Consider the following 26932-nt stretch of genomic DNA (forward strand, 5'->3'; position numbering starts at 1 on the left):
CATTGACTGACATTATATGACTGACAGACTGCAACGGTTTGAGTTAAAAATCTTCATTTGTGTTCTACTGAAGAAACAAAGTCACCTACATCTTGGATGCCCTGGGGGTAAGCAGATAAACATCAAATTTTCATTTTTGGGTGAACTATCCTTTTAACACAGAACCAAGGATTGGACTTAAAAAAAAAAAAAAAAAAATTTCTGGGAGTCATCTGACCAGATATGTAGTGGTTTTCACCTCTCACAACACTTTCAAGAATATTGATCTGTCTATAACTAGAAGTCACACTACAGACTGACACATCAGAATCCAAGACTGTCAGCGTCCTTTCTTATTCATTTTCACGTTTTAGGACTACAACCTAAACGGCTCTATATAATGATAATTTCCAAAGAACTTTGAAGCACCATGTAAATACCACAGTATAAGAATATTGTAATCATTCACAACCAGTATTTTTGTAACCTGGTTAAATCCATAAGCAACTACAAAGGGTATATTTAGGTGCAGGGAAATAAAAGTCAGTGATCCAGAAAATGTATTTGTGATTCTCATGTGGATCTTTCAATAATTTTGTAACTTTCTCAGAACCTCTTCTGAGTGACCACAGCACTTGTTATCTTGCCAGAGCACAGTGTGTGCAGCACTTCACAAATATCACAGTTCAGCTCAATTCAATTAAACGAAGGCCATAGAATGTCACACAATACTTTCCCACTGTACTAAACGCACAGATGTGAGGGGTCACGAAAGCATGCCACCAGTGGGCTTGGCCTTCAAAGGGGACACATCTGGCCTTCAAACGGCACGTGAAAACAAACTGAACTGCGGTTGGTCACTTTTCGTGTTGATCTTTCTGTCGAAAGGTCAAAAATTCAGCTATGCAAGAGTAGGAGGTCTCAGTACAACAGTGTAGTATTAAAAAATAAGATACTGTAACTCAAACCAGCAACGAAGATGAATCAAATGCAAATGTCAATCAAGACATATGGGTGGAGCTTTACAAAGGAAGAGGAACGTAACTTCTGAGATTTGATATTTTTGTAATATCTTTATATATAAAAATCTGTTCCGTGGCACAAACACAATACTGGAGCTCAGAGTTCCACATCATTACCAACCGTCCCTTGGCATCAAAACATCATCTCTGATACACCAAACAATCTAGCAATTTCTACAGCCTTGACACCGTTCAGTGAGCATGCCTCAATGGCAGGGGTGTTTTGTTCAGTGGCTAGGGACACGATGTCTCCTCCAAAAAATTTGGATAATTGACAGAACAAAAATAAAACCAGAAAGTAATACAAAATATTATATCAAATGCTGTGTATATCACTCCATTTTGTGAGGTAAGACTGTCCAACAGGAGATAGATGGTGATCTCATGAGTATTCGTATGTAGTTTACATAAAATGTGTTTCTACCATACATACACTACATTTTTACAGACAATAAAACGTAGGCTACGACACTGCCGCTCTGACAGCATCTAAAGTGTAAATTATTTAAGCTTACACACCTTTATGGATGAATACATGATTATGAAAGCTTATTTGTGAATATTGAATTCATGGAACTAATCGGTTGATACTGTTGTATTTATGATCATTGAGATTAGATTTTTTAATGTAGCTGACTCATACTTAATTTAAAGTTATAAGTTTCATTCTGTTTTATTTATGGTGCCAACTTTTTTCAAAGGATTACATGTTACTACACATTAAAACCTTAAAATGAATAATATTTATTTATTTGCTTATCTATTACTTTTTATAATTCAACAAAAATACACCAGGTGCTCCAGATGGGGCCTGAACGTGATTCAAGGAAGCAGTATTCAATCAATGAATTGCCTTCTTCAATGGCAACTGTAATCTTCAAATCCAGCACTCGTTACAATTTCTGCATTTCTCAAGAAGCACAACAACATATTCATACCTGCTTCATCACAAATTGCAACATACCATGTTTTGTATGCAAATGAATGAAATACGCGTGCATTCACAGAGTGAATCGGGGTATGATTTCCATCGATCAACAACTTAAATTCTGCTCTGTACCTCACACAACACTATTTCACAGTTGCAGAGAAGGCTGTAAATGCAACACATTGTCATTTTGACTACTTTGGTACTGCTTTTTGATATTTTAGCAATAAGCAATAAAATCTGTCTGTTACATTTTTCTTTATATATGGTTAGATTTAGAGGTAGGTGTGGGATTAATGACGAAAGGAAAATCTATTTAATGCTATATTGAAACTAAAACTAGCATTGTACTTTTTCTGCATGATGTTTTATATATGCCAAATTCTGTCATGAAACTCTAGATGGCGCAGACTTATGGGTCATTAACGCAAATTCATGATATTTACAGCGTTAAACTACTTGGCACAAGCTCATGTTCATGTTGCATATGCAGCCATTGAACTTACTGCTTTAAATTCAAATGGCTGATCAGCATTCACTAGAGCAGCTCGCAGTGTGCTTTCAGAATTCCTCTGAAACCCTCCACCTTCCCCAGCTCTACCTGTATAGATCTGCTACAGGGTTATTATATATTTGTGCAGCAGCAGTATATCTTAAATACTCACAGCAGCATGCCGGCATATGTACTGGCACTAGCAAGTTTCTGTACTTTCTTTGTAGCAGCAGCAAAAATCCTGAAGTTCCTGTTTGTCCTTATGTGGTTTAGTTCCGCTCCTCATTAGTTAATTATCATTTCATTGTCCCCACCTGATTTGTATTATGTTGTTTGCTCCTTTTGTTCTCTACCATTTAAAAGTCCTCAGTTTTCCCCTTTTCTCTGTCCGATCTTGAGTTAATAAATGGGAAAGTGTGTTGAATCCGTTTCGTTCTCCTGTCTTTCATTCACATTGATACTACAACCACGCACCCGTGACAGAAGATTGGACCGAACAGTATGGAATTTGTGGAAAGTTTCGCCGTCCTAGCCCTCCGGAATCTTCTCTTTTACGATTATACCTGGGAGTTCTGTGAGCTCGCCGCGGCAACAACGTGGGATGACACCACCATCATAGAGTTGTTACGGCTCGGAGCAAATCTCCACCATCCCGTCGACCTCCACGGGATTGTGTTGGAGAGAGGCCGTTTTTTGGTGTCTGGGAAGCGTCCGAGCCCGAGCCGGAACCAACCCGTCAGCCGCGGCTCCCCCTCGTCAGCCGTCATCCCCGGCTCCTTCTCACCAGCCGCCATCCGCGGCCCACGAATTCCCAACGCCGACCGAGAGTATGGCAAGCCTGCCGCCAAAGAGTATGGCAAGCCCGCCTGTGCCTCCGCTGGTCCCGTCCAGCCCTCCTGTGCCTCCGCTGGTCCCGTCCAGCTCGTCTGTGCCTCCGCTGGTTCCGTCTAGCTCTGCGCTTTCAGAGCGCCACCCAGTGCCTGCGCCACGAAGGCGCCTCCCTAGCTCCGCGCTGCCAGAGCGCCCCCAAGAGTCCGCGCTTCCAGAACGCCCCCAAGAGTCCGCGCTTCCAGAGCTCCCCCAAGAGTCCGCGCTTCCAGAGCGCCCTCCAGTGCCTGCGCCACGAAGGTGCCCCCAAGAGTCCGCGCTTCCAGAGCGCCCCCCAGTGCCTGCACCACAAAGGCGCCTCCCTAGCTCCTTGCTGCCAGAGCGCCCCCAAGAGCCCGCGCTTCCAGAGCGCCCCCAAGAATCTCCGCTGGTTCGGTCCAGCTCCGCGCTGCCAGAGCACCCCCAAGTGTCTGCACTGCCTAAGCGCCCCCTTGAGCCTGTCCCTCCAGAATGCCCACCAGATTCCTTCTAGAGACTAAAAATCCCTAATTTCACCTTTAAAATTTTTGCGGGTGGGGGCTATTCCCCTGAGAATCCTGTTCCGTCTTGGGCGCCCAAGCTCCCTGCTCCGCCATGGCCTCCTAAGCTCCCTGCTCCGCCATGGCCTCCCGAGTCCCCTGCTCCGCCATGGCCTCCCGAGTCCCCTGACCCGCCATGGCCTCCCGAGTCCCCTGACCCGCCATGGCCTACCGAGTACCCTGACCCGCCATGGCCTTCCAAGCTTCCTGACCCGCCATGGCCTCCGGACTCCCCTGACCCGCTATGGCCTCCGGACTCCCCTGACCCGCCATGGCCGCCGAAATCCCCAGACCCGCCATGGTCTCCCGTCTTTCATTCACATTGATACTACAACCACGCACCCGTGACAATCTATTCCGCCAAGACCAAATACATTAACATTGTCATATCCATTACCGTGCTAAAATCTTCAGAGAGTTGGCATGATAGAAATAATTTTTAACTTTTCATAAAAGTGGTTAAGTTTAGGTTTGGGGGTAGGGTTAAGGGATCTAAAATCTATCTGTAAAATGGTCAAAATGTAACCACAAAACATGTTTATCATATAACATATTTGTAATATTTTACATTTCTTTACCTGTAAATACGGTACATAATAATGTTTATGTTTTAGATGTCAATATGTTCACATCATATGTTTTAATATATATATCCAAATCTACAAAAAAATGCATAAATGTTATGTACTAACACTAACATATAAAAATAAGACCAGAATGGCAGCTAAAGTTTCAAAGGGTTCAAACAGCAATGATGGTCTTGTCCCAAATGGCACACTTCATGTGTACTTGTGGTCTTGCAGACTTACAATGGCCGTGATGATCTACGAGATCGCAGGGTGTCCCATTTGTCATTTTAGCTTTCAGCAATGTGCTCATGAGCACCCCCTTTGTGGCTGCCTTGTGCCCTTGACACTTCAGTCAAATCGGCATTACACCACGAAAGTGTGGACTCAGAGGAAGACTGCGAGGGTTTAGGGTGTCATTTTGAACATTTTTGCCTCCCTTAAACACAACGACCCACTACAAAGGATTTTGAGCATCTGATTCACCACATAAGATGTTGGTTTGAGCATATGATTCATTCAAAGCATCAGTTTGAGCATCTGATTAATCACTTCAGTTGTCATCATCAGGCTTCTGTCTGTAATGCCTACTTTTGTGTATTGAACAAAATATATATTGTACGTATGTTTCTACACTAAAACTATCTATACTGAACTTCTCACACATATTCAAAACAAAGAATTGCATAAAAACACAAAGTTGACTCCTCAAATAGCAGCATCTCTGTCCTGCTTCTGTCAGTGGCTATTATTAGGGCTGAAATTCTGATCTCGGCGCAAGTGGCTGTCAGAGTGAGTTGGTCGTGCCAGTTTGAGGGCTCAGCGATCGATCAACACCAATCTGTGAGGAATTTGAGCACGGAGAAACATGCATAAACTCTTCCTCTCGGGCTGCCACGTGGACGTGAATGAGAAAACGAGAAGACGCGGACAGACAGGGTAAATGGGGATAAATGGATGGTGTGTGGCTGCTGTGGGCCTCCACGGACATTACAGTTAAAACGTGTCACTGCTGACAGCGTCTCTGAGATAAAATGAGCTCAGGAAAAAAGTTACCTCATTCAGGACAGTCATTAAGCGCTGTCATAAAGATATATGAGGTAGGTGGAGAAAGGGAATGAAGAAGGGAAGAGACGGAGGGGAGGGGGAGGTTTGGAGGATGTTGACCGGGATACTAACAGCACCTCGATAAGCATTCTGTATTCAGTCAAACTGTCTGAAATATAAAGCATTAAGCTTTACTTATTACAGCTTTTCTTTATTTGGAGTAGTCAGTTGAGTACATTAGCGTCCACCCACTTTTTCAGCAGTGCTGAATCTGGAAGTATTTTCTTCCATTAATTTTTCCCATAGGGATTTAAAAAAGGTTATGTTCAAGGGCTGTAAGCCATGAACCAACTAGGAGAATCACAACATTAAAATTGTTTGTAACTTTAGTAACTTTGTAACTACATGTCAACTAATTCTCATTCATTTGCAACTACATGTCTACTAACTCTCAGTAGGGTAGGTTTAGGGTTAGTAGAATAAGTTGATATATACTTGCAAAGTTTCTTATAGTCAGTATGTTGTATGTTGTGGACCCATCAAAATAAAGTGTTAGAAGTTATTAAGTAGACAGTCTACTAATACTCTAATGACTGCTAGTTGATATGTAGTTGCAAAGTTACTTACTGTTAATAGAATGTCTAAAGTGGACTATCGAAGTAAAGTGTTACCAAAACTTTTATTTGAAGGAAAAAAATAAATGAAAATCAAACAAACTGATTTGACTGACTTTTCTGTACAGCATCAAGGGCAATGTAATTTTTCACCATGAATTCCACTATTAAACATGATTTGTTTTAAAAAATAAGTTGGATTGATGGAGACAACAAACACATACAATTGATCAACAACCTTGGCACTTACAACAGGTCTGTCTTTAAAAGTTTATGAGTTTTTGTTAAAAATCAGTTTCACGATGGAGATTTTACTTCCGCAACCTGACTGTTGCATTGTTCTGTTGTGTTCGTCTAATTGTACTTTGGCTATTGTGTCGAAGCAAACTTTTTAAGTTGTGTGCTACTTCCAAAGTTCTTTTCACACACTGTCTTTTCATTCTCAGTATCATATTAGCAATCGTGCTGTTGGTCGAAATAGCAATAATGCTGTTATCGGTTGTACATGCGAATAAGGTTGAAGTATGATTGCAAATTGTGTTTATACAGATCAATACACAATTAGTTAAGTAACTTACATTTTAGACACACTGTTATTAGTTGATCCTCCAACGAAAATTATTTCAAACAGTCAAAGAATAATCAACTGTTGTCGTGTCTCCGAGCAGCACACAGAAGTGTTTGGATCCTGAGAGAATCAGTGTTGTTGAACGAATTGGTTAAAAGTTAATTAACCCACTTAAAGTGACCAATGCCACCTACTAGTGTGACAATGTAAATAACTTGCAGAAAGAATCACTGAAAAATTGCCATCAAATGGACTCTTCACAGACTGTGAGGATGCATCGCATTTCAACAGATTTTTAACAGATTTTTACTGGTTTACGCTGTTGTGTGAGTGTTTTAATTCAACGGCTGAGCCCAGAGGAAAAATCGATTGTTCAGTGGTTGCTCTTCCTAACCTTAGAAGATTCTGGGTCTCACATTTGTCTCCTCTAAACTCTGAATTTATGATTTTTTTTTTTCTTTTTTTCTTTATTTCTTTATTTAGTGCCTTTCAAATACCTGACTTGGTTCACAGTTTGTAAAATTGTTGAGATCCCTTCTAAACTTGAGAAGAGACAAATGTGAGACCCCCAGAGTCTTTAGTTTAGAAAAAATCTGAGCACAGTGTGTGATGTTGTTGAGATCTCTTCAAAACTTTAGAGAAGACAAATGTGAGAGATCCAGAGTTTTTAGCTGAGGAGAAAAGTTTGAGCACAGTGTATAATTATTATGAGATATCTTCTAAACTTTAAAAGAGTATAAGAGTTTTTGTCTCAGGAGACAAGTGCGAGAAGCAGGAGATTCAAGCAAAAGTCTCCATTTGATGTTATAGTAACCTCATTTCTGTCTAGGATAAATATTTGAGATGTTATAGACACCTCATTGTTTTATTTTTCCTTCCTCTGGGAGGGAGTGACTGTAAATTTGATGTTTCCAACGTGATTAATCTTTTTTCCTCTTTTGGAATGTTATAAATTCGCTATTACATCCCGAATAAGAGACTATTAATAAGAACATCTTTACTCACAATAAATTCACTGTGTCCAATCATATTTTAGAAGCAAAACAATACATGGCATCCAAATGTCAAGAAAAAGCTTTCATTCTTTGCAATTCTGAGCTTTTGAAATCATTCAAAGACTCTGTGGATGCAAATGAGACTGTGATTGGAATGGCATTTTCAGGATTAATCATAATACCCATTTATTAAGCTTATGCCTAAATACCTGCAACAATGTCTAGACAATAACAGTCAAGTCGAACATTAGAAAAGTTACAGGTCATTAGTGAGACTCCAAATTAATGAGGGGAAATCTCATTTCACTATTATCCTAATCAGAGCGCCTGCCATGGGAACATACTAACCACACGCTCATGTCTGCCTCCGAGGACATTAGCATTACCCTCCACCGCTACGTCTCTCTCTCTCCCTCGTTTTATTTGCACTCATCTCTTTCCCCTTGCTTTCCTTCTCCCTTGTTCCAGCACAGCTCCCCAGTTCTAATTGAAGTAGTTAATTAACTGAAAAAACACATTAACACCTTTCCAGGCCATTAGGAGATGTGAAAGAGGGTGTGTGAGGGAGCGTGCCGAAACACTCGCCCGAAGAGCATCATTTTCCGCTCTCTCTCTCTCTCTTCTGCTCTCTCGTCCTCTCGCTGTCACCGTGGAGACCGTTGAAGGGATGGGGGGCAGCCACAGGTGTGCAGGTGCGAAGCTGAACTCAGTCACTCAGACGCTGTTAATTTGTTTTTGTCTCATCAAAGCGGCTCAGAGTCTGGGGAGGACAGAAATACACTTATTGTCCACAATAAAAAGAAGCATAATTTGAAATGTGTTTTATGTGGCATTTAATGGCAGCCGTTGCAAAAATACAGATGTGGAATATATAATTTATCTCAGGAAATGATGGTACTAATACATCTCTGAGAGAATAAACAGCGACTGACAAAAAAAACAAACAAAAAAACTAAATTCATTAAAAAAAATGTATTCGTTTGTAGTGATGCTGACCTCAAATGCTTCCACACACATCTCTCAATATTACCACAGCAGAATAACAAGCAGTAGGGAAAATCACAAATTATATCTCTATACAGTATATACATTTATATACATTCCCAACAAATGCTATTGAAAAAAACATGCCTCTACTTATTTTCAAAATGTAGATATATATATATATATATATATATAATTCACAGCAGTTTTTAGTTAAAATAAACAGTGCTATTAAAACCTCAAATACCTTTATTCCTTTTCACACAAATTATGATTACATAGGCAGGTAATTGATAAAGGCTTATTTTAAATTATAAAGGCTTATTTTCATGTAGTTTCTTACACAATACCTCAATATGACCTAAAAATACTTTTACTTTAATGCATGATTTGTAAACGAAGATATTTTGATATTTACATTATATAACTAGCTCCGCTGGTCTTTTCTTACACAATCTAGAAAACTTGCTCAGTAGCTCACCTGGTACAGCACTGCACTTACAATGTGGAGTGCTCAGATATGATTCCTGTGAAAGATGAGTCAAAACAATAGATAAAAGAACTCAAGGTCTGGTAGACGTAAGCTAAAATGACATGGCTGCTTTTGTTAACCCTATCGATTAGGTTTAGCGTAGAGTTTAGTGTTGGTGGTAAGTTATTTTCAAATGCGATAGAGCATCAACCTTTTTACACCACTCACCAGATATTTAATTTCTGAACTGCTGCAATAAGTACAACAACCAAAGTAATAAAACATCGCCAGATTCACCTGTGTCTGGGAAAATTTAACTTGTGCTGCAAAACATGCAAGCAGCAATGTATTATCATTTTGGAGAAATGTCGCTACAGGCACATTTTTACAAGGAATCTGGGTTGAACTTTCTCTTGATGAATTGTTTCTCTTTAGATAGCAGTTATTTCTCAGATGTGTCTCTAAAGATCCCAGAGTCTGCAATCAAAAGATTTCAAGATGATCACAAACATTTGGAAGCCTGTTTCCGCCACTGAATAATTGCGACTTTTTCTCACATTTCTGACTTTTTTTTTCTTCTCGCAATTGTAAGTTGACATCTGGCAATTCAGATTTGTTCTCAGAATTGCATAACATAAACTCACAATTCTGACATTTTTCTATTGGAATTGCAAGATATAAATTTGCAATTGCGAGTTATAAACTCAGAATTGACCCTTCGCATGGACTTTGATTGACAGATGATTTGACCAATCATAATGCAGAATCTGCTATTTTTGTCCGACAAACAAACCAGACGGTTAAGAAGTTAAGAGAGTAGCTTAACTTCGGTTGACTTGAACTTGAAAAATGTTGTGTATTGACATCTTTCCACATTGAAACAAGATACCTTCTGATGTTCATTTATGTTTATTTCATGCTTTAACTAGTAAAGAGATGTTCGGTTCATGTGCCTCTTGAACCGAGGCGCTACATCGATCTGTCACGACACATTAAGAGCCACAAAACAGTATATTATTGGAATTTATAAAAAAATAACAACATTTTAAAGCTGAGATTTTGTTTCATGCCCAAAGTAACCTGCTCTGTCTTGTCTGTCGGCACGTTGTCAGTTTCCTCTTTGCTCTGCGATGTATTTTTCACTGCGTGAGAACATGATGTGTGGTGTGAGAGCGGCACGGCTTGCTGGACATAGCAACAGTAATGAAGGGGGGAGAGTCTTTGCGAAGGGCCAATTGTAAGATATAAACTCGCAATTCTGAGAAAAAAAATTCTGAGTTGTGAGATAACCTGTTGCCTCATAAATAAATAAGCAAAATATTAGGCCTGCCCAATATAAATATTACCCCAAACAATTTATTCACCATGTCTTTTCTTTCATGGGATACAAGATGCAGAACATTCATGCTGCTTTTAAAAAAAAAAAAAAAAAGAAGGTAACTGAATGATGACCAGGCTGTCAAGCTCCTCATATGACAAACAGCACCATAAAATTATCATAAAAATAGACTGTATTACTCATGCACTGCATAGCTTTGTGTGAGGAGCAGACTGAGATTTAAGTCATTATTCACTAGTAATCTTCCCTTCACTACATCTCTTAAATCTGTTTCATGTTTCTGTATATTCATACAACCCAGGATTAATGTCAATGTTTGGTTCTCACGTCTCATAACCAGTCATGATGCACCATATACGAATATGCACATATTTAAATTGCGCAAATGAAACTTTCTGTGAATACTTACATTTCTTTCCATTTCTTTGACTTCAGAAGAAGAAGAAGAAGAACATAATGCGTGAGTCATGTGAGTCACTACTATTATAGTTCTTTTATGGTGCTTTTTTTGTTATTTTTAGAGTTTGACAGCCTCTGGTTACCTTCCACCTTCACTATATGTAAAAGAGCTGTTTGAACCTCCTGCTAAACATCTGCTTGTGTTTTGAAGTAATAAAATCATACAGCTTTGTAGCGACATAAAGGTGAATAAATGAAATTCATTTTTGGTCAACAAACTCCTTACAGCTTTGGTAGAATGAAATCGCAATAAAATGCTCCTCTGGGAAGACCAGTGAGTCCTGCAGCTGCATGAAAGGAGGTAGGATCTTGACAGAGATAGAGACAGTTGCTTGTTGTCAGGATAGATAGAGGAAGCACACACACACACATTCAGACCAAGAACTGTCGGCTACTGTTAATGGCAGAGATAAAGAAACAGATTCTCATCAGCCCGGCATCCATAAACAGCTCTGTCGGACCGGGGCAGAGAGCACGGTAGCATTAGAATGCACTGCTTGTTTGGTGCGTAGCCCAGTACCAGCTCACCAGTGGAACCGATGGGCAGTGACATCCTCACATCCACACACAGTCATTCACTTATCAACCCCCTCCTCGTCCTCCCCTCGGCCTCGGCTTAAACAGACCAGCCTTTCTCACAACCTTCACACAATGGTCTGAGTGTACCAAACCCAGCGGAGAGACTCAGAGTGTGTGTGAAACAGAAAGACATAAATGCAGATTTGGGTGTGCGTCTTGCAAACAAAACAAAGAAAGGCCTTTCACTTCGTTCCTGGCCTCTTTGAAATGCCTGGCATGATTCGGATGAGTCTTTTCTCATTTTACGTGGCCAAATTCACATTGTAAACCTTTGCTCCTCCTTGTCGTGGGGGTATTCCCATAAGTATAATCAATAATAAGAATAATTTTCTCCTACACAGTAATGAGATTAAACTGAGAGCAACTGGAGACTCATTCTTCTCCACTTTTTTTTTTTTTAAGAGCCCAGTAATTTCACTTTTCCCCAAGAATGGATCTCATTAACGTAATATCACAAACTTTTGCCTGGATCCCAACATTTGATCTGAAATACCCTATATGGCAAAAATAATAAAATAAATAAATATAAAAATATAAATATAAATATATTTCAAAAAATGCTAAAATCTTTTAAATACATTTATGTAAATATTTCCTACCAAATATATTTTTGTCCATTAAATAAATAAATATAAATTTATATATTTATATAATTATTTATTATAAAAATAAATAAATATAAAATAAAAATTAAAGCATTAAAAACGTCACATTTGAAGAAAAAGATTTGTTGGCTATAGCTTGTGTGAACATTTTAAGTAAGAAACAAATAATGAATAAAGCTTAAATGTAGGCTTACTATAAGCGTGCATGTATTTTCTTGCTCCTGAAACACATTTTGAAAAATATTATGAAGGTAAAAAGTAAGTATATATTTAAATATATATTTTGGCCAGGAAATCCACATTCATTTTATGTTTACATACTCATACTTTGTCAGCTGCCTGATCTGATTCTTTTTTATTTCTTCTAAAGATTTTAAGGAGAAACATCTGAGACAAAGTTGAAATTTACTTATAAAATAGCAGCATCTGAGCAATAAAAGTTTTTTCTTTCTGTCAGCTACAATATTAGAGCTCCTATTTCTCAGACATTTAAAAAAAAAAAAAAAAAGTAATCTATATATCTCCTGTAGCGTTTTATAAGAGATTTCAGCAATGACTTGCTTAGATTTGCCATCCTTTGAATTAAAGGTCAGAGATTTCATACTCAAAGATATCTCATCAAATTATCCTTCACCAAAAAAAAAAAGAAGCTAATATCTGAGACTAAGCTGATACTTCTATTACTGGTATCTTTGGATGGACAGAATGGTATCAGCTTTTTCAGAAAATCCTACCTTTAAACATTACATTTAAACAACAACAAAACACTGTTTTGTTTGATTGACCGCTTTCTATGTCAGTCAGCCAATTAGTCAGACCTTTACTTACTAAGTAGGCAGTTCTTTGCCACAATAGGCGGCAAAGTGGACCAGACTGCATGCCAATAGTCAAAATTCGCCTACCACATTCTTTAATACAATTTGAGCAAGTGTCCTCCCAGCAGGCACTTTGAGGGGTCAACATAGTCCTGTCTATGTGAGGGGGACGGGGCACTAATGCAATGGTATCACCCACTGCAGCGAGCGCATGACTTTCATGCCGTGGGTCTCGGTGGGAGGGGTGGGCATTGTTCTCTCATTCATCGAACAATAGCGAATTTTCAGATGCCCATACGATCCCAAGAGAAGAGATCAGAACAGAGCTTGGACTGTGCTGCTGAATAAGCTGAGCAAGCTCATGAGACTAAACAATGTCGTAACAAAGAGCAGAGTGCTTCCTACCTCTTTTCCTCTTTTGTCTCCTGCTTTGTATTCCTCCCTTCCACTTCAGCATTCCAAAATCTGGATCAAAATGCGGATTTCCACAAGCCAGTTCCATAATGAGAATGTTCTGTTTAATTTAGAGTTGTCCTATTGCATCTCCAGTCTCTCTCTCTCTCTCTCTGACATGATAGAAACCCCCCTCCTCAATTTCCCACTTTTAGGAGTCTAATCCTTCAGACACACAGCATGTGTAGCATCCCGATCGTTACACAAACCTTTAAAACGGTTACTCTGTGTTTTGCACAGCCGGGGCTTCAGGCCCATTTAAAGAAAACAGGGGAATCAATATTTCTTATTAGGATTCCCTGCTGATGTGCCTGAGGCACTCTGTTCTTTAAACTTTTCTTTTCTGATTTCTATTCTCTTGCTCACATTTTTTCCCCAATGCTATTTTTCTCTTGTGTCAGTGATAGAAATATTTATGTATCTTTGCATAATTTCTATTTTAATGCCTCCCAAATATTGACATGGAAGAAGTTGTTTGTGGATTCCAGTGTTATACTGGTGAGTGCCGAAGCTATGGATATAGTGCCGTCAGTCTGTATTTGAAGCAATGTCATGTGGTTGAATACAAATCTTCCATTTAAATAAAAATCCGACTTGCTTCAGGTCTTCCTCATTTTGATTCCCATCATGTTAAGTGTGCATAATTAAGTCCTGAAAGCCGTAAGTTGGCCTAGATGGAATCTACAGTTTACGCCTCTTCATATCTTCCTGTAAAAAAAAATAAAAAAATAAAATAAAATAAAATACAAAATATTTTAGAGCTGAGCAAAGCCAGATTTACAAATATTTTCATTTTCTTGTTTTACAAACTTTTTCTAGGCATGAAAATAACATCTTAAAAATCCTGATGTTTTGCTTGAACACTTTGAAAACAGACCTGTTCACACCAAAGAATTCAAATTTAACAGTAACTATAACTATAAGATTTTTGTCATAATTGTACTTCCATTAATTAAAAGTTCACACCACGGCTAAGGAAATCACTTCTCAGCTGATGAACAATAAAAACATTAACATTCAGCCAATTTGAATCCACATGACTTTAAAAGAGCTTTTAAAGTGATAAATGACAAAATTATAACACATACGTATAATAAACAGAGCATTACTGTCTTTTGATGTGACGCTAATAATATCATCTTCACAGTTATACTTCTTGGTGCAAATAGGCTTTAACTAGGCTTTAAAGTTTTAATAATTTTTATAATTCAATAAGAATAAGTCCATGATACAGTTATAACAATAATGACACAGCAATAATATTGTTCCATTCACTTTTTTTTCCCCAATTGATAAAAAATAAACACATTGACAGCCAATCAGAATAAAAAGTTCAAGCATATAAAGTGGCAGATTACAAAATGTAATAAACAGAGTGTTACCATCTGTTGGTGTGGATGCTAATATAGTTATTGTTATAATTATTTTTATATGTATTGGTGTGAATAGGAGACTTTTACAAGTCTTCTGTCATTATACTTGCGCAGATTCAGTGATGGCCTGACTTGTTAAAACGTGAGTTCAGTATGTTTTCAATAATGTTTGTCCTAGTTTTTCCACAATTATATTGTATCTGTGTATTGCAACTGTCACATTTGACCTCAATGAGAAGCAAAGATGACAATACCACAGCGGAGACACAGTGGGAAATCAAAGGCACAGGCACTCCAGCAGGAAGAACGGCTGTATTCACATTAAGTACCTTTAAAGGGGAAGCAGTTGTGACAGAGGCAGTGTCCATGCCAGGGATAATTGGCCTGTTTCTTTTGTTTCCCCACAGGTCTCTCTCTGTCCCTCCCTCTCTCTCTCTATTTACTTAGTAAAAGAAAACTGTTTACTGGCGACAGTGGAGGGGGCCGGTGGAAGACGATTTGGGGGGGTTTCATTGTGATTGATTGAGAGGGCCATGGGAAAGGGCCATTGGGACAATATGCAAGTTTCACGGCCGTCCGTTTCAGTGTCTGCTTTTAAGGCCGGACTGATATAAAGGCTAGCCAGGAGTGGCCAGGCAAAGGCTCTCAGGGCTATTACTTTGACAGAAGATGAAGCAATCACACATGATGAAAAAACGTCCATTGATCAACACCGTTATTGTATTATTTCAATTGCATATTATGCCCAGGATGTAACTGAAACCTGTGAAAACTTCAGATATACTTTTAGTCTTCACAGGAATGTTTAATTAAAAATGAAATGTTTGAAACTCATTTACACATCCCACACCATATTACTTTCTTTACTTCTCCATGAGGAGTCTTGAGCAATAATTTCCAAGCATTGTTTCCCAAACAATAAGAATTACAGCAAAAGGGGAAGATTTTCAATGAATAACACATTCAATTTCAGTCTGTTTTACTTCAAAAGACTAAGAATATTGAGCAGGAGCCATATGGACAGAATTTATTGCACTTTTCTGTCATTTATTGAAGTCGTCAGTATAAATTTCCACCTGCTTTCACTGTGTGAAAAAAGAGCAGTGTTGACATTCTGCCTAATAGCACCTTTTGTGTTAAAGAGAGAGAGGGAAATAATGCAAGAGTACGTACAATATGAGAGTAAGAAATGCCTAAATTGTCATTAAATCCTATCATTTATTCCTTTAATCCAAAATATACACTACTGTTCAATAGTTTTGAGTCATTAAAATGTTTTCATATTATTGAGTCTCTTATGCACATCAAGGCTGCATTCAATTGATCAAAAATACAGTAAAAACAATAATATTGTGAAATATTATTACAATTTAAAATAACTGTTTGAAAATATTTTGAAATGTAATTTATTCCTGTGATTTTAAGCTGAATTCTCAGCATCATTACTCCAGTCTTAATATGCCGATCTGCTACTTAAGAAACATTTCTTATTGTTATCAATGTTCAAATCAGTTGTGCTACTTAATTTTTTGTGTTACATTTTTGTTTAGGTTTCTTTGATGAATATAAGGTTCAAAAGAACAGCATTTATTTGAAATGGAAATTTCACTTTTGTAAAATTATAAATGTTATAAACTGTCACTTTTGATCAAATTTATCCTTTCTAAATAAAATGTAAAAAAAAAATGATAATAATAAAAACAATAATAACAAACTCGTAACGACCCCACGGTTCGAACGGTAGTATGGACATCTCAAAATATGGACATTCTTTGTTAACAATTAAACATTACCATAAAGTTGTCTGTAGTTTTCAAACATTAAAAAAAGTATCTGGTAAAATGTGAAAACTATTGTAATAGATTGGCATTAAAATCCCCGCCGCCCCTCTGTCTGTAGTTCTACACTGAGTGTAATACAAGATGGTAATTACTGATAGGCTCCCAGAAGACACCTCAAGTCTCATTAGATCACTCACCGGCCCATCTTATCCTTCAGCCTCACTTCTCCACCTAATCCTTTCTTTCCTATCTCTGCTCACCTCTGCTAAAGCAATTCTTTTCAATCCTCTCTTCATCTTTTAATCAATGCACTCATTTGCCGTTTCAGATTTAACATGTTCAGAAGACTGAAGTTTAACACACAAGTCATGTGGATAGTTTTATGATATTTTGTCTTTTTTGTATTCCATGGACAAAAGCTTTTCTTTCCCTTTTGTTCATATATTAGCATCTTTAAATGAGATGTTGTTCCTTCAGAATCAACAGTCAAGTCCTTCACCCTATTGATGGTACGATTCCTCAGCGTTAGAGACTGACAGGTCAAGGCTGATTGATTATTGATCAGTGGTCGGGATGATAGGCAGATCAATGAACCTATTGCTCTGAAGACAAGGTCATCAGGGATAAACAGAAGAGGGGGGTTACATGTGAATCAAAAGAATCTGATCTCTGTTATCATTCCCGCAGCTTGCACCTCAAGAGTGGCGTCTGATTGTTGTGAATCCCCAGGATTTGAGAGGCTTTCAATGAGCTTCACCCACATCAAGCTGTGCCTGCTGTAGGAAAAGACCTGGACGTTCTACTGAATTCACAGCTCTGCCACTCAAGCTGAGAGGAAAGCTTGGCATTATGGGTTTGGTTTAAAGGTCAGTAATTTTTCCTCATTAAAAAGTTTTACACATACAGAAATGAACAGAACTTGACTCCAGTCATTCAGTAGCCTGTTTTATTCTGACTTTAAGAATTTATTAAAATTCTTCAACTTACTACTTGGAAAAAGTGCAATTGACCCCATGGGGCAATCTATAGAACTATGGTTGTGTTGCAATGCTAGCATTGCATTTATACCATGCAGTTAGTTTGCTAGAAGTTGACAACTGAATAATTGCACAGCTTTGTTTCGTTTTATATCAAGATCTGAATTTTACATATTCCGGTTTCAGATGCCATACATCTGTATTCATCAAAATTTTGGCTTATCGAAACACTTCACTGAGATCCATCCGTAACAAAACATTCATTTATATCGGCACATTTCCATGCTCAGGTAATTGTGGGAGATTTGACATAAATAATACTGCAAGAGTTTCATGAATTGGACGCATTTAAGGCACCTTGGGAAATGTTTAGAGAACACTTTTTCAAAGAACAAACTGACCTTCATATAATAAAGACATACTGTACTAAAAGCTTCAAAAGCTTAAACCCATCAGCTAAGGAAGAAATGTTTTTTTCACAAGTCTTTAATGTAGTCAAATGCACCGTGATTGAATTGTTGGGGCATTCTGCAGCATAAATACCAAGAATGAAATATTACTGTCAGAACATTTTTTTCCGCTCTCGATAAACCACTCTGGTGCAGGCAGCCAGAGGCAATGTGATTGTTCAAAGGCAGAAAAGACGACTCTGAGGCCTCAGCTTGTCTCTAGAGAGAAGCATGACACAGTCTGTTTGAAAACCAGACGAGGTTTAACCGATAGATAGACAAATCATAATGCGAATCCATTTCAATTGCAGGTCACAGAAGATCAAAGTCAGGCCTGCTTCATTCAGCGTCTCTTTGAAAAATACAACAACAACACATACGCATAGGGGTCGCCGAGTTTCGGCCCAATCAAAGCGATGCTGGGCATGTGTGTGTGCATGCCTATTTTTCAGAAAGCACTGTGCTGCTGATGGAAAGGGCTATTAACTAGCCCTGGGGAAACATGTTTACCTGCTGTCAGTGCTGCGGTATACATAGATCATTGTCATTTAAATGAGAAGCAACAACAATCAAACAGAAAAGGTAATTACATTTTACCTTTCCGAGAGATAGAATTGATTCGGTTAGCCAGGGAACATCAGACGGAATCAGAGCGCCTGCTCAAGATTTGATGATGAAGATCGCTTTTAATACGCTCTGACAGCCGAATGAATTGGGAGCTGTGCAATATGGCTGCAGCCTAAACGGAGACGGAAAACAAAAGTAAAAGGCCAAAACTCTTTTTAATCACAGTCGAGCTGGTGACCTATAAGCAATGACAAAAATGGCTCTTCATGCTGACAGCAGCACTGGGGAAGAATACCCAATATGAGCCCTGGAGACAGCATGTACTGAAACAAATAGAGCAGCGACGGATGCCAAATATTCTGTAGGTATGCTGCGCTTCTGCTGAAACTGTGCCAGGAAAATAGAGCAGCTGTGTGTAAAATCGTGTAATCTATGCTTTGTGTTCCTTGGTTGTCATCTGGTTTTGCATTAAGAACCTGATTTTACAATGGACCCATCAAGTGGTGACCCATCGCAGTACCGAAATTGTTTATCTCACTACAAAAAAAAGTTCCTATTTAAATGACATATATTGAAGAGGAAAACTGAAAATTTTGGGCCCTACTTACTGTGAAGGGCACTTGTAGTTAACGCTCTGAAGGGTGCAGGGTATTAGGGTGCATTTATTTAATCAGACGTACAGTAAAAAAACAGTAATATTGTTAAATATCATTTCAATTGAAAAATAACTGTTTTCTGTTTTAATATATTTTAAAATGTAATTAATTCTTGTGATGTAAAACTGGATTTTCAGCATCATTACTCCAGTTTTCAGTGTCACATGATTCTTTAAAAATCATTATTATATGCTGATTGGCTGCTTTAAGAAACATTTCTTATTATTATCAATGTTGAAAACAGTTGTGCTGCTTAATATTTTTGTTAAAACTGCGATACATTATTTTAAGATTCTATAAAGAATATGAAGATTAAAACAACAGCACTTATTTCAAATACAAATATTTTGTAATAATATTTTGGAACAACTGTTAAGATTCTTGCATCAGATATAGCCTATTTATGTCTTTTTTTATTATAAGCGATTTTATTTGAATGAATTATTTGGTAACACTTTACAATAAGGTGTCATTATTAGATAATGTATTAACTAACATGAACAAACAATGAACAATGCATTTATTACACTATTTATTAATCTTTGTTAATGTAAATACAGCTGTTCATTGTTTATTCATGTTAATTCACAGCCCTTTAACTAATGTTAAGAAACACAACTTGTGATTTTAATAATGCATTGGTAAATGCTGAAATTAACATTAACTAAGATTAATAAATGCTGTAGAAGTATTGTTCATTCTTAGTTCATGTTTACTAATGTTGTTAACTAATGTTAACTAATGAACCTTATTGTAAAGTGTTACCAATTCTTTTAACTTTTTCAGTCTCTCTGTGTGAAGATTAGTAAATGCAAACAAACAAACATAAAAGTATTATATTTTTCGCTGACACTAGCTTTTGGGTGTTCAGGAGAAACTGAAGGTTTTATAATCCCACATAAGATCTCATTAGATTTTACTTTAGATTTCAAAATAAACAGCAAGCATGGCCTTTGTGAAGGTCTCAGTAGAAGCTAGAAGCTTACTTTGAGTTTTACTTTGTTTTTTAATCGATATTTAAGGACAGAAAAATGCCATTTGGATTCAGCCCTTGTAAGTGCAACACCAAAAGAAGTGTGGTTTATCCATAAACCCCTATTTTGGGTAGTATTTTCCTTTACCTTGTGTTTTGTTTATTGTTTTTGTGGATGAGGGCATGTTACACAATCTATCCATGCCAGCATCTTCCATTTGGCTTCTGCCAAAAGACTTTTATAGTTTGATTGGATGCATGACTTTTGACAGCAACAACAAAATATGGGAAGCATTTCTTCTTTTCTCTTAAAAGTGGACATGTTTATATTTATTTTGCTGTCCAAATGTACAATTATGTGGTTTGCTGCACTGATCTCAAAACAACCAATGTTTCACCAATTGGGAACCACTAATTTCAAATTGTGACCAATCCAAAATATTGATCATGTGTAAATATGAAGTGATGTAAATGGGATAATTCTCCAGGAGTGTTTAAATTATGGCTGATCATTTTACATATATTTCCAGAGAAACAAAAGACTGTTATTGCATCATTCTGGGGCATTAAAGTCCTGAGCATTCATATTCGCAGGGTTCTTATGAGCAGCCAATTGTGCAGTGGACTTCTAAATGAGGCCGGTACTAAACTCAGCAAGCGAACCGCACATTGGCATCCGCCTCACGTAGAATGAAGGAACATTCAGGCTGGGCCAAACGGCAGCGGCTCTGAGTTTGGATGTTGGCCTTTCTTTCTTTGGTCTTTCTTTTCATGCATCCATCCATCCATCCGTCCCCTTTTTTCAGACTGCCTCACACCCAGATGTGCTTTATGTTCAGGCCAAAGTCTTTGGGTTCATCCTGCCTGGGATAAACACACAGAGAGCACTAGGGTGTGATGAGTTCTTTTACAAGGGCTTAGTTCCTTATAGCAAAATCAAAAGAAAATAACAGGGGCGTGAGAGAAGCTTCGAACGATTACAAGTTAAGCCCCGTTTAACATAATCTTCGGCAATAGTAACACGTTAAGGAGAAAATATATTGTCAACAGAGAATACTTGGCTTCACCGTGCAGAGATATGTGAAGCAGTGCTAAAGCAGAGAAGACTTTAAAAGTTACTTACTCAGTAATTTTTCCTCATTAAAAAGTTTTACCCCTAAAGAAGTGAATATTACTTTTTAAAAAGGCTTCATTCATATCAGTAGCCTAATGAAAGCTGTTTTATTTCACAAAGATTAGATTGTCTCAGCCCTACAGGTTGAGATCACATGACCAGTTGAATACTATTTCGGTAGCTCAATCACGGCTGACTGTGAATAGGGCATTTCTACAATGACATCAGTAAGTGAAATTTGCTCTTGCATGATGCTGCATTTATGTAATGACAATGAGCCAATATGACGTCACTGACGTGTAAACAAGGTTCAAGATTAATATCTGCCAAACTTGTCAATGATGAGTGATTATTAATTAAATATGCCCTTTTACTGGTCATAATATTATATAAGATTATATATTTTATAACACTTAATGTTTTTGAAAGAATCTCTTATTCTCACCAAGGCTGCATTTATTCCAATTATTATTATAATTTAAAATAACTTTTTTTTCTGTTTCAATATATTTTAAAATGTAATTCATTCCTGTGATGGCAAAGCTGAATTATCAGCATCATTACTCCAGTCTTTAGTGTCATATGATCCTTCAGAAATCATTATAAAGTTAAAAATATATTTTATATATATATATATATATATATATATATATATATATATATATATATACACAGTGCCCTCTAAAAGTATTGGAACAGTAAAGACAAAATTGTTCTGTTGGCTGTGGAGTCAAGACATTTACAAATATGATTAAAATGAGACAAAACTACAGAATGCCACATTTTATTATTAGGTGATTCAACACATAGATGTTTTACCAGCTAAGAAGTTCAGCACTTTTAGAGTTTTATCCCTCTATCTGATGTGAGCATAAGTATTGGAACAGTTGCCTCACAGGTCTTTCTGAGTGATCAGCTGTGTCCTGTTGCATTAATTCTTCAGATATTAAAAGCAGGGAATGTGTCGTATCAGTTATATCCATTACTTCTGCATTCTGAATCTTGTATTCGATGATGACACACACAAACCAGGATGAAGACGAGGGAGCTGACTTTGAGAGAAAAGCAAGCAATTTGGATGCTAAAAGAAAAGAGGAAGTCAATTAGAGCTGTAGCAAAAACAAAGGGCATGGAGAAATCAAGAGTTTGGAAACCACCAGCGACACCAGCAACCAACAACTACCTGATCGGCTGAGAAAACAACAGTAGTTGATGACAGACAAATCATAAAAGCTGTGAAAATTAACCCTAAAAGATGTGTCTGTAAAATCACCTACAACTTCCAGAAAGCTGGGGTGATTCTCTGACAATCTACTGTCCTCAGGAGACTTTGACACAGAATTACAGATGCTACACAGCAAGATACAAACCTCTGACCAGCTCCAAAAATAGAAAGGCAAGATTAGAGTTTGCAAAAAAGCACAAAGGTGAGCCAGAAGAGTTTTGGAACTGTGTTTATGGACCGATGAGACAAAGATGAACCTTTATCGAAGTGATGGGAAAGTAAAAGTGTGGAGAAAAAAAAGCATACAGCCTCATCTGTAAAGCATGGTGGAGGTGGTGTCATGGCATGGGCATGCATGGCTGCCTCTGGAACAGGCCCTCTCAACTCTACTGATGACTTAATGTATGATGACAGTAGCAGAATGAATTTGGAAGAGTATAAAACCATCTTCCCTACCAGTATTCAAGAAAATGCCACCAGATTCATTGGGAAGTGCTTCATATTGCATCAGGACAATGACCCAAAACACCCTGCCAGTTCAGTCAAGGAATTTATCAGGGAAAAGAAATGGAAAGTCTTAGATTGCCCAAGTCAATCTCCAGATTTAAATCCGATTGAACATGAATTTCACCAGCTGAAGAGGAGAGTAAAGGCAGAAACTCACCAAAACAAGCAACAATTGGAATTGGCTGCATTAAAGGCTGGGAAAAGTATTTCAAAGGATGAGACCAAGAGTCTGGTGATGTCTATGGGTCACTGACTCACTGCTGTTATTGTGCGCAAGGGATCTGCAACTAAATAATAGCTTTTAATCTTTTATATCTGCCTTATGTTCAACTGTCCCAATACTTATGCTCACATCAATGAGTGGGATGAACTCTAAAAGTACTGTTCTTTTTATTTGGTAAAACATGTATGTGTTGAAACGGCTAATAATAAAATGTGACATTCTGTAGTTTTTTCTCATATTCATCTTTTCATCATATTTGCAAATGTCTTGACTCCACAGCCAATACTTTTGGAGGGCACTGTACCTGTACCTGCCAAGTGTTCATTACTCTGTGTTTAAATGTAATTTTGTATTCGTTTATCTGACATTAAAAGGCTGCAGATTTCAGAACAAGCTGTTTGTGCAACTAAGTTTCAATAGATGCTCGTTTTGGATCAGGGAGGAAATTTTGAGTCCTGAAAGTAACAGTATGTTTTCCTAATACAATGAACTCTTTTATCTCAAAAGATCAAGCAAAATGAGATTTTTCATAATTTGACCCTTGTAAACATCACTGTTTCACACAAGCTTCATTCTGTCCTCTGTTAGGCCAACGCTGAGAAGCCACAAACCCACATAACAAAGCCCACAAAAATGTGAATTCTTAGAAATCACACACAAGCAGCCATCTCTTGTAGGCCGGGCACATCACTCAATATTTCTCTCTCTCTCTCTCCCCCAACACCATCTCACTATCTCTCTCTCTAGCCTCTGGGCTTAGCTGATTCCATACAGTCTGAGCCGATAGCATCTCCCGTGCGTGTTTTGACTGGCTGCGTGTGTTGTCTCTGTCTATTCTCTCCTTATCTCTGATGGCTTTCTGCGTAGGGTGGCGAGGCCTGTGGAGAGACAGAGAGCTGTCGCAGTGCTGTCATTTACAGATGCTGCACCCGCATCTCAGACCTATTGCAATTTCCCCACGTGCTGACGGCATGCCAGCAGCAAAATCTACATTAGCTGATGGAAAAAGAGAAAAGGGTATGAGGGCATTGGAGGGAAAGGTGAAATAAAAGACAACAAAAATGGGCAGGGCTTTAGAAAGACAACCAGTTTTGCCGGTGTAAAGGAAAAGCGGCGTATTTGGACACAGATGGAAAGCTTCTTTAGGCATGTCAGGCTTTCTTTCTGAGTTTATCAAGTTGAAGCCTTGGATGAAAAGGCTTTAATCCGCTCAGTATCTTATGTGAATTTTCAAAGATTTGCTTCAGTGATGTTGTTCTGTAGTCTCCCAATAACTTTTCTCATTTGTTAAACCTGACATGAGCCCACTGAGCTCTCTGGACCTAGTTTTTGCCATTTCTTCAGTAGAAACTGTCATTTGGATGATGCTTGTTGTAAAAACATGCACAGTAAAATAAATAAATAAAAAATGAAATTGAAATTGTAGGTAATGCAAAGATTGTTGGAGTTTTACAAGAAAATTATATTTCTAGCCTTTCTACTTCAAAATTTAATGTTACATTCAATGTCTTACTTTGCTTTTACTGTACGTTGCTTTGCATATACATGTTTTTATTTATTTTTATTTATTAGCTATTTCTGAGTAAAAAAAGTTTTTTCACAAAGAAAAAATAATAATTTTTTTGTATATGTATATATATGTTTTTTTTTTTCTTTTTTCTATTGATGTCAAGCACCATTGGTTCTCAAAATGTCATGAATTGTTTAAAAACAGTGCACATGACTGCTATTTTGATCAAATGGCTTCAGATGGCTTATAATATCCTGTAGAGGCTTGATGTTTTTATCTACTTTGGAGTTTTGCCTAATTTTCCATCCATTTTCATTGAATATATATAAAAAAACAAACAAACACACAAAAGACGTTTTCCCCAATATATCCATATGTTCCCTACGAAAATGTGTGTAAAAAACAGTGCATGATGACAGAATGATCATTTTCATGTTAACTGTTCCTTTAAAGTTTGCACACATGCATCTCCATCTTTTTTCTTACTTTTAAGCTGGGAGCACGCGACATACCTCATCATCTGCACACATCACCATCGCTGCTGAAATACGTCATCCGTCTGCAAAATTGTGATCGCATCGCCACCATCTCTCATGCTGAGACAGCCGGGTTTGAGCTGAGAGGTTTTGTGAGGAGAGGAATGCAGAATGGCACGGTTCACAGGATGTGATAACGCAAAAAGGCACAGGATGGAGAATGCAAACATTGAGTCCTGGGGCGACTTTGACCTGCCTTTTTCAAAAACAGCACTGTAAGAATCAAGACAGCAACGAAGTGTTTAGAATTTATTTGAATGTGATCTTATTTTAAATGGTTTCTAGTCAAGAACTGTTCCATTCAGTGTCCTTAACATTAGTCAATTACTGAATAAAAGGCAACTGTTTTTAATGCACATTTTTGGTCTTATTGTGAACAGTTCATCGTACACAATACTCCATAGAAAAAAATAAAATTAAACAAAAAGTAGCATAATCTTAAATCAAAAAAAGAATGCAAAATACAAAACTTGCTCTGCCTCTGAAACAACAACTGACAGCTTATTTCAGCTGACATCATCATTACAGTGTGGGCGGGTCCATTCTGGTAATTGCGGCCACATTAGCACAAGTTTGGCAGTTTCATACATTTCAATCATCAATAGCACAGCGATATATGAAGCACAGCTCACACAGAAGTCACCTTCAAACCAAGCAGCTTTCTGCTGGTCAATGTGAAACACTTACTTGACCAATTTGAACATGTCACAACACAAGCCGGAGACAAGAGGTTATTGAGCAAAGCAGGTATGCTTATTTTCAGAGATGCAAGAGGAATACTGGGGAAGCTGAGAGGAGGTGAGTCCAAACACAGATTTCAGTTTCCTGATGCTTTGCGGTGATGGCTAATGCGGTCTCTTTTGCAGGTAGAGCGGGATGGATCTGGAACGAGGGAGAATGGGATCGCAGGTACAAGCAGGTAAGTAGCAGGGCGAGTCAGGCTTAGTTCAGGTAGGTGAACGGTAGACCGGACGATGAGACACTAGGTCCGTTTACATGTACACTTTTTTGTCATTCCGATTAAAATCATTCCGATTGAAAGATTCGATGAACTGTTTACATGAGACGTTATCTAATCCGATATGGTGTTTACATGTGCCTGTGCTTTCGATTTTAGGATATGCTAATAGCCTACAGTGACAACAAAAACAAGTCACCAGAGGAAAAAACGCCCATATTTACGTTAATATTTTTAATATCTGTTTGCACTTGCTTAGAATAAACGGTTAATATTTGAATCCTTGCGTTCATTCGAGCGCTCAGTCATATGGCCAGAACGCGATCATAGAAATCATATGTCCCTCTGTAATGCAGCTCTGAGATTAATTGTACTCTGATACTACAAAGTTGTACTGTACTTAAATGGAACAAATACACGATTTCTTACCAAGAGTTTCTGAACAATGAATCAAAGGAGCATTGCTTTATCACAATCGTATTTAGGTACAACATTCATGGCGTGAGCACGTATAAATTCAAGCAGATCGGAAATTATGAATCTGTCATCTATACAAATACAAATGACAAAGGCAACTTTTGGTCAAGTTGTTTATTTTCATTGAGCTACTTTCACTATCATCACTGTGTTGTTTCTAAGCTGAAAAGCAGAAAATTGCGCTTCATTTCAGATCTGTTTTCACTCCGGACATGAGAGCAGATAGTCCGTCACACAGCAAGCGTTCTCCTTTCTAATGTGTTTTAACTGTATAATGGAAAT

General features: G+C 37.8%; 1 long non-coding RNA gene across 1 annotated transcript; it reads left to right on the forward strand.

The window, feature by feature from the left end:
- On the forward strand, window positions 1-25472 carry LOC131551750 (uncharacterized). The gene is made up of 3 exons (XR_009273821.1): window positions 1-107; window positions 17166-17344; window positions 25173-25472. It is a non-coding gene; the product is annotated as an uncharacterized LOC131551750 (long non-coding RNA).
- Window positions 25473-26932: the final 1460 nt, after the last annotated feature.

This window comes from Onychostoma macrolepis, chromosome 13 (assembly GCF_012432095.1).
Source record: "Onychostoma macrolepis isolate SWU-2019 chromosome 13, ASM1243209v1, whole genome shotgun sequence".
NCBI classification, from domain to species: Eukaryota; Metazoa; Chordata; class Actinopteri; order Cypriniformes; family Cyprinidae; genus Onychostoma; species Onychostoma macrolepis.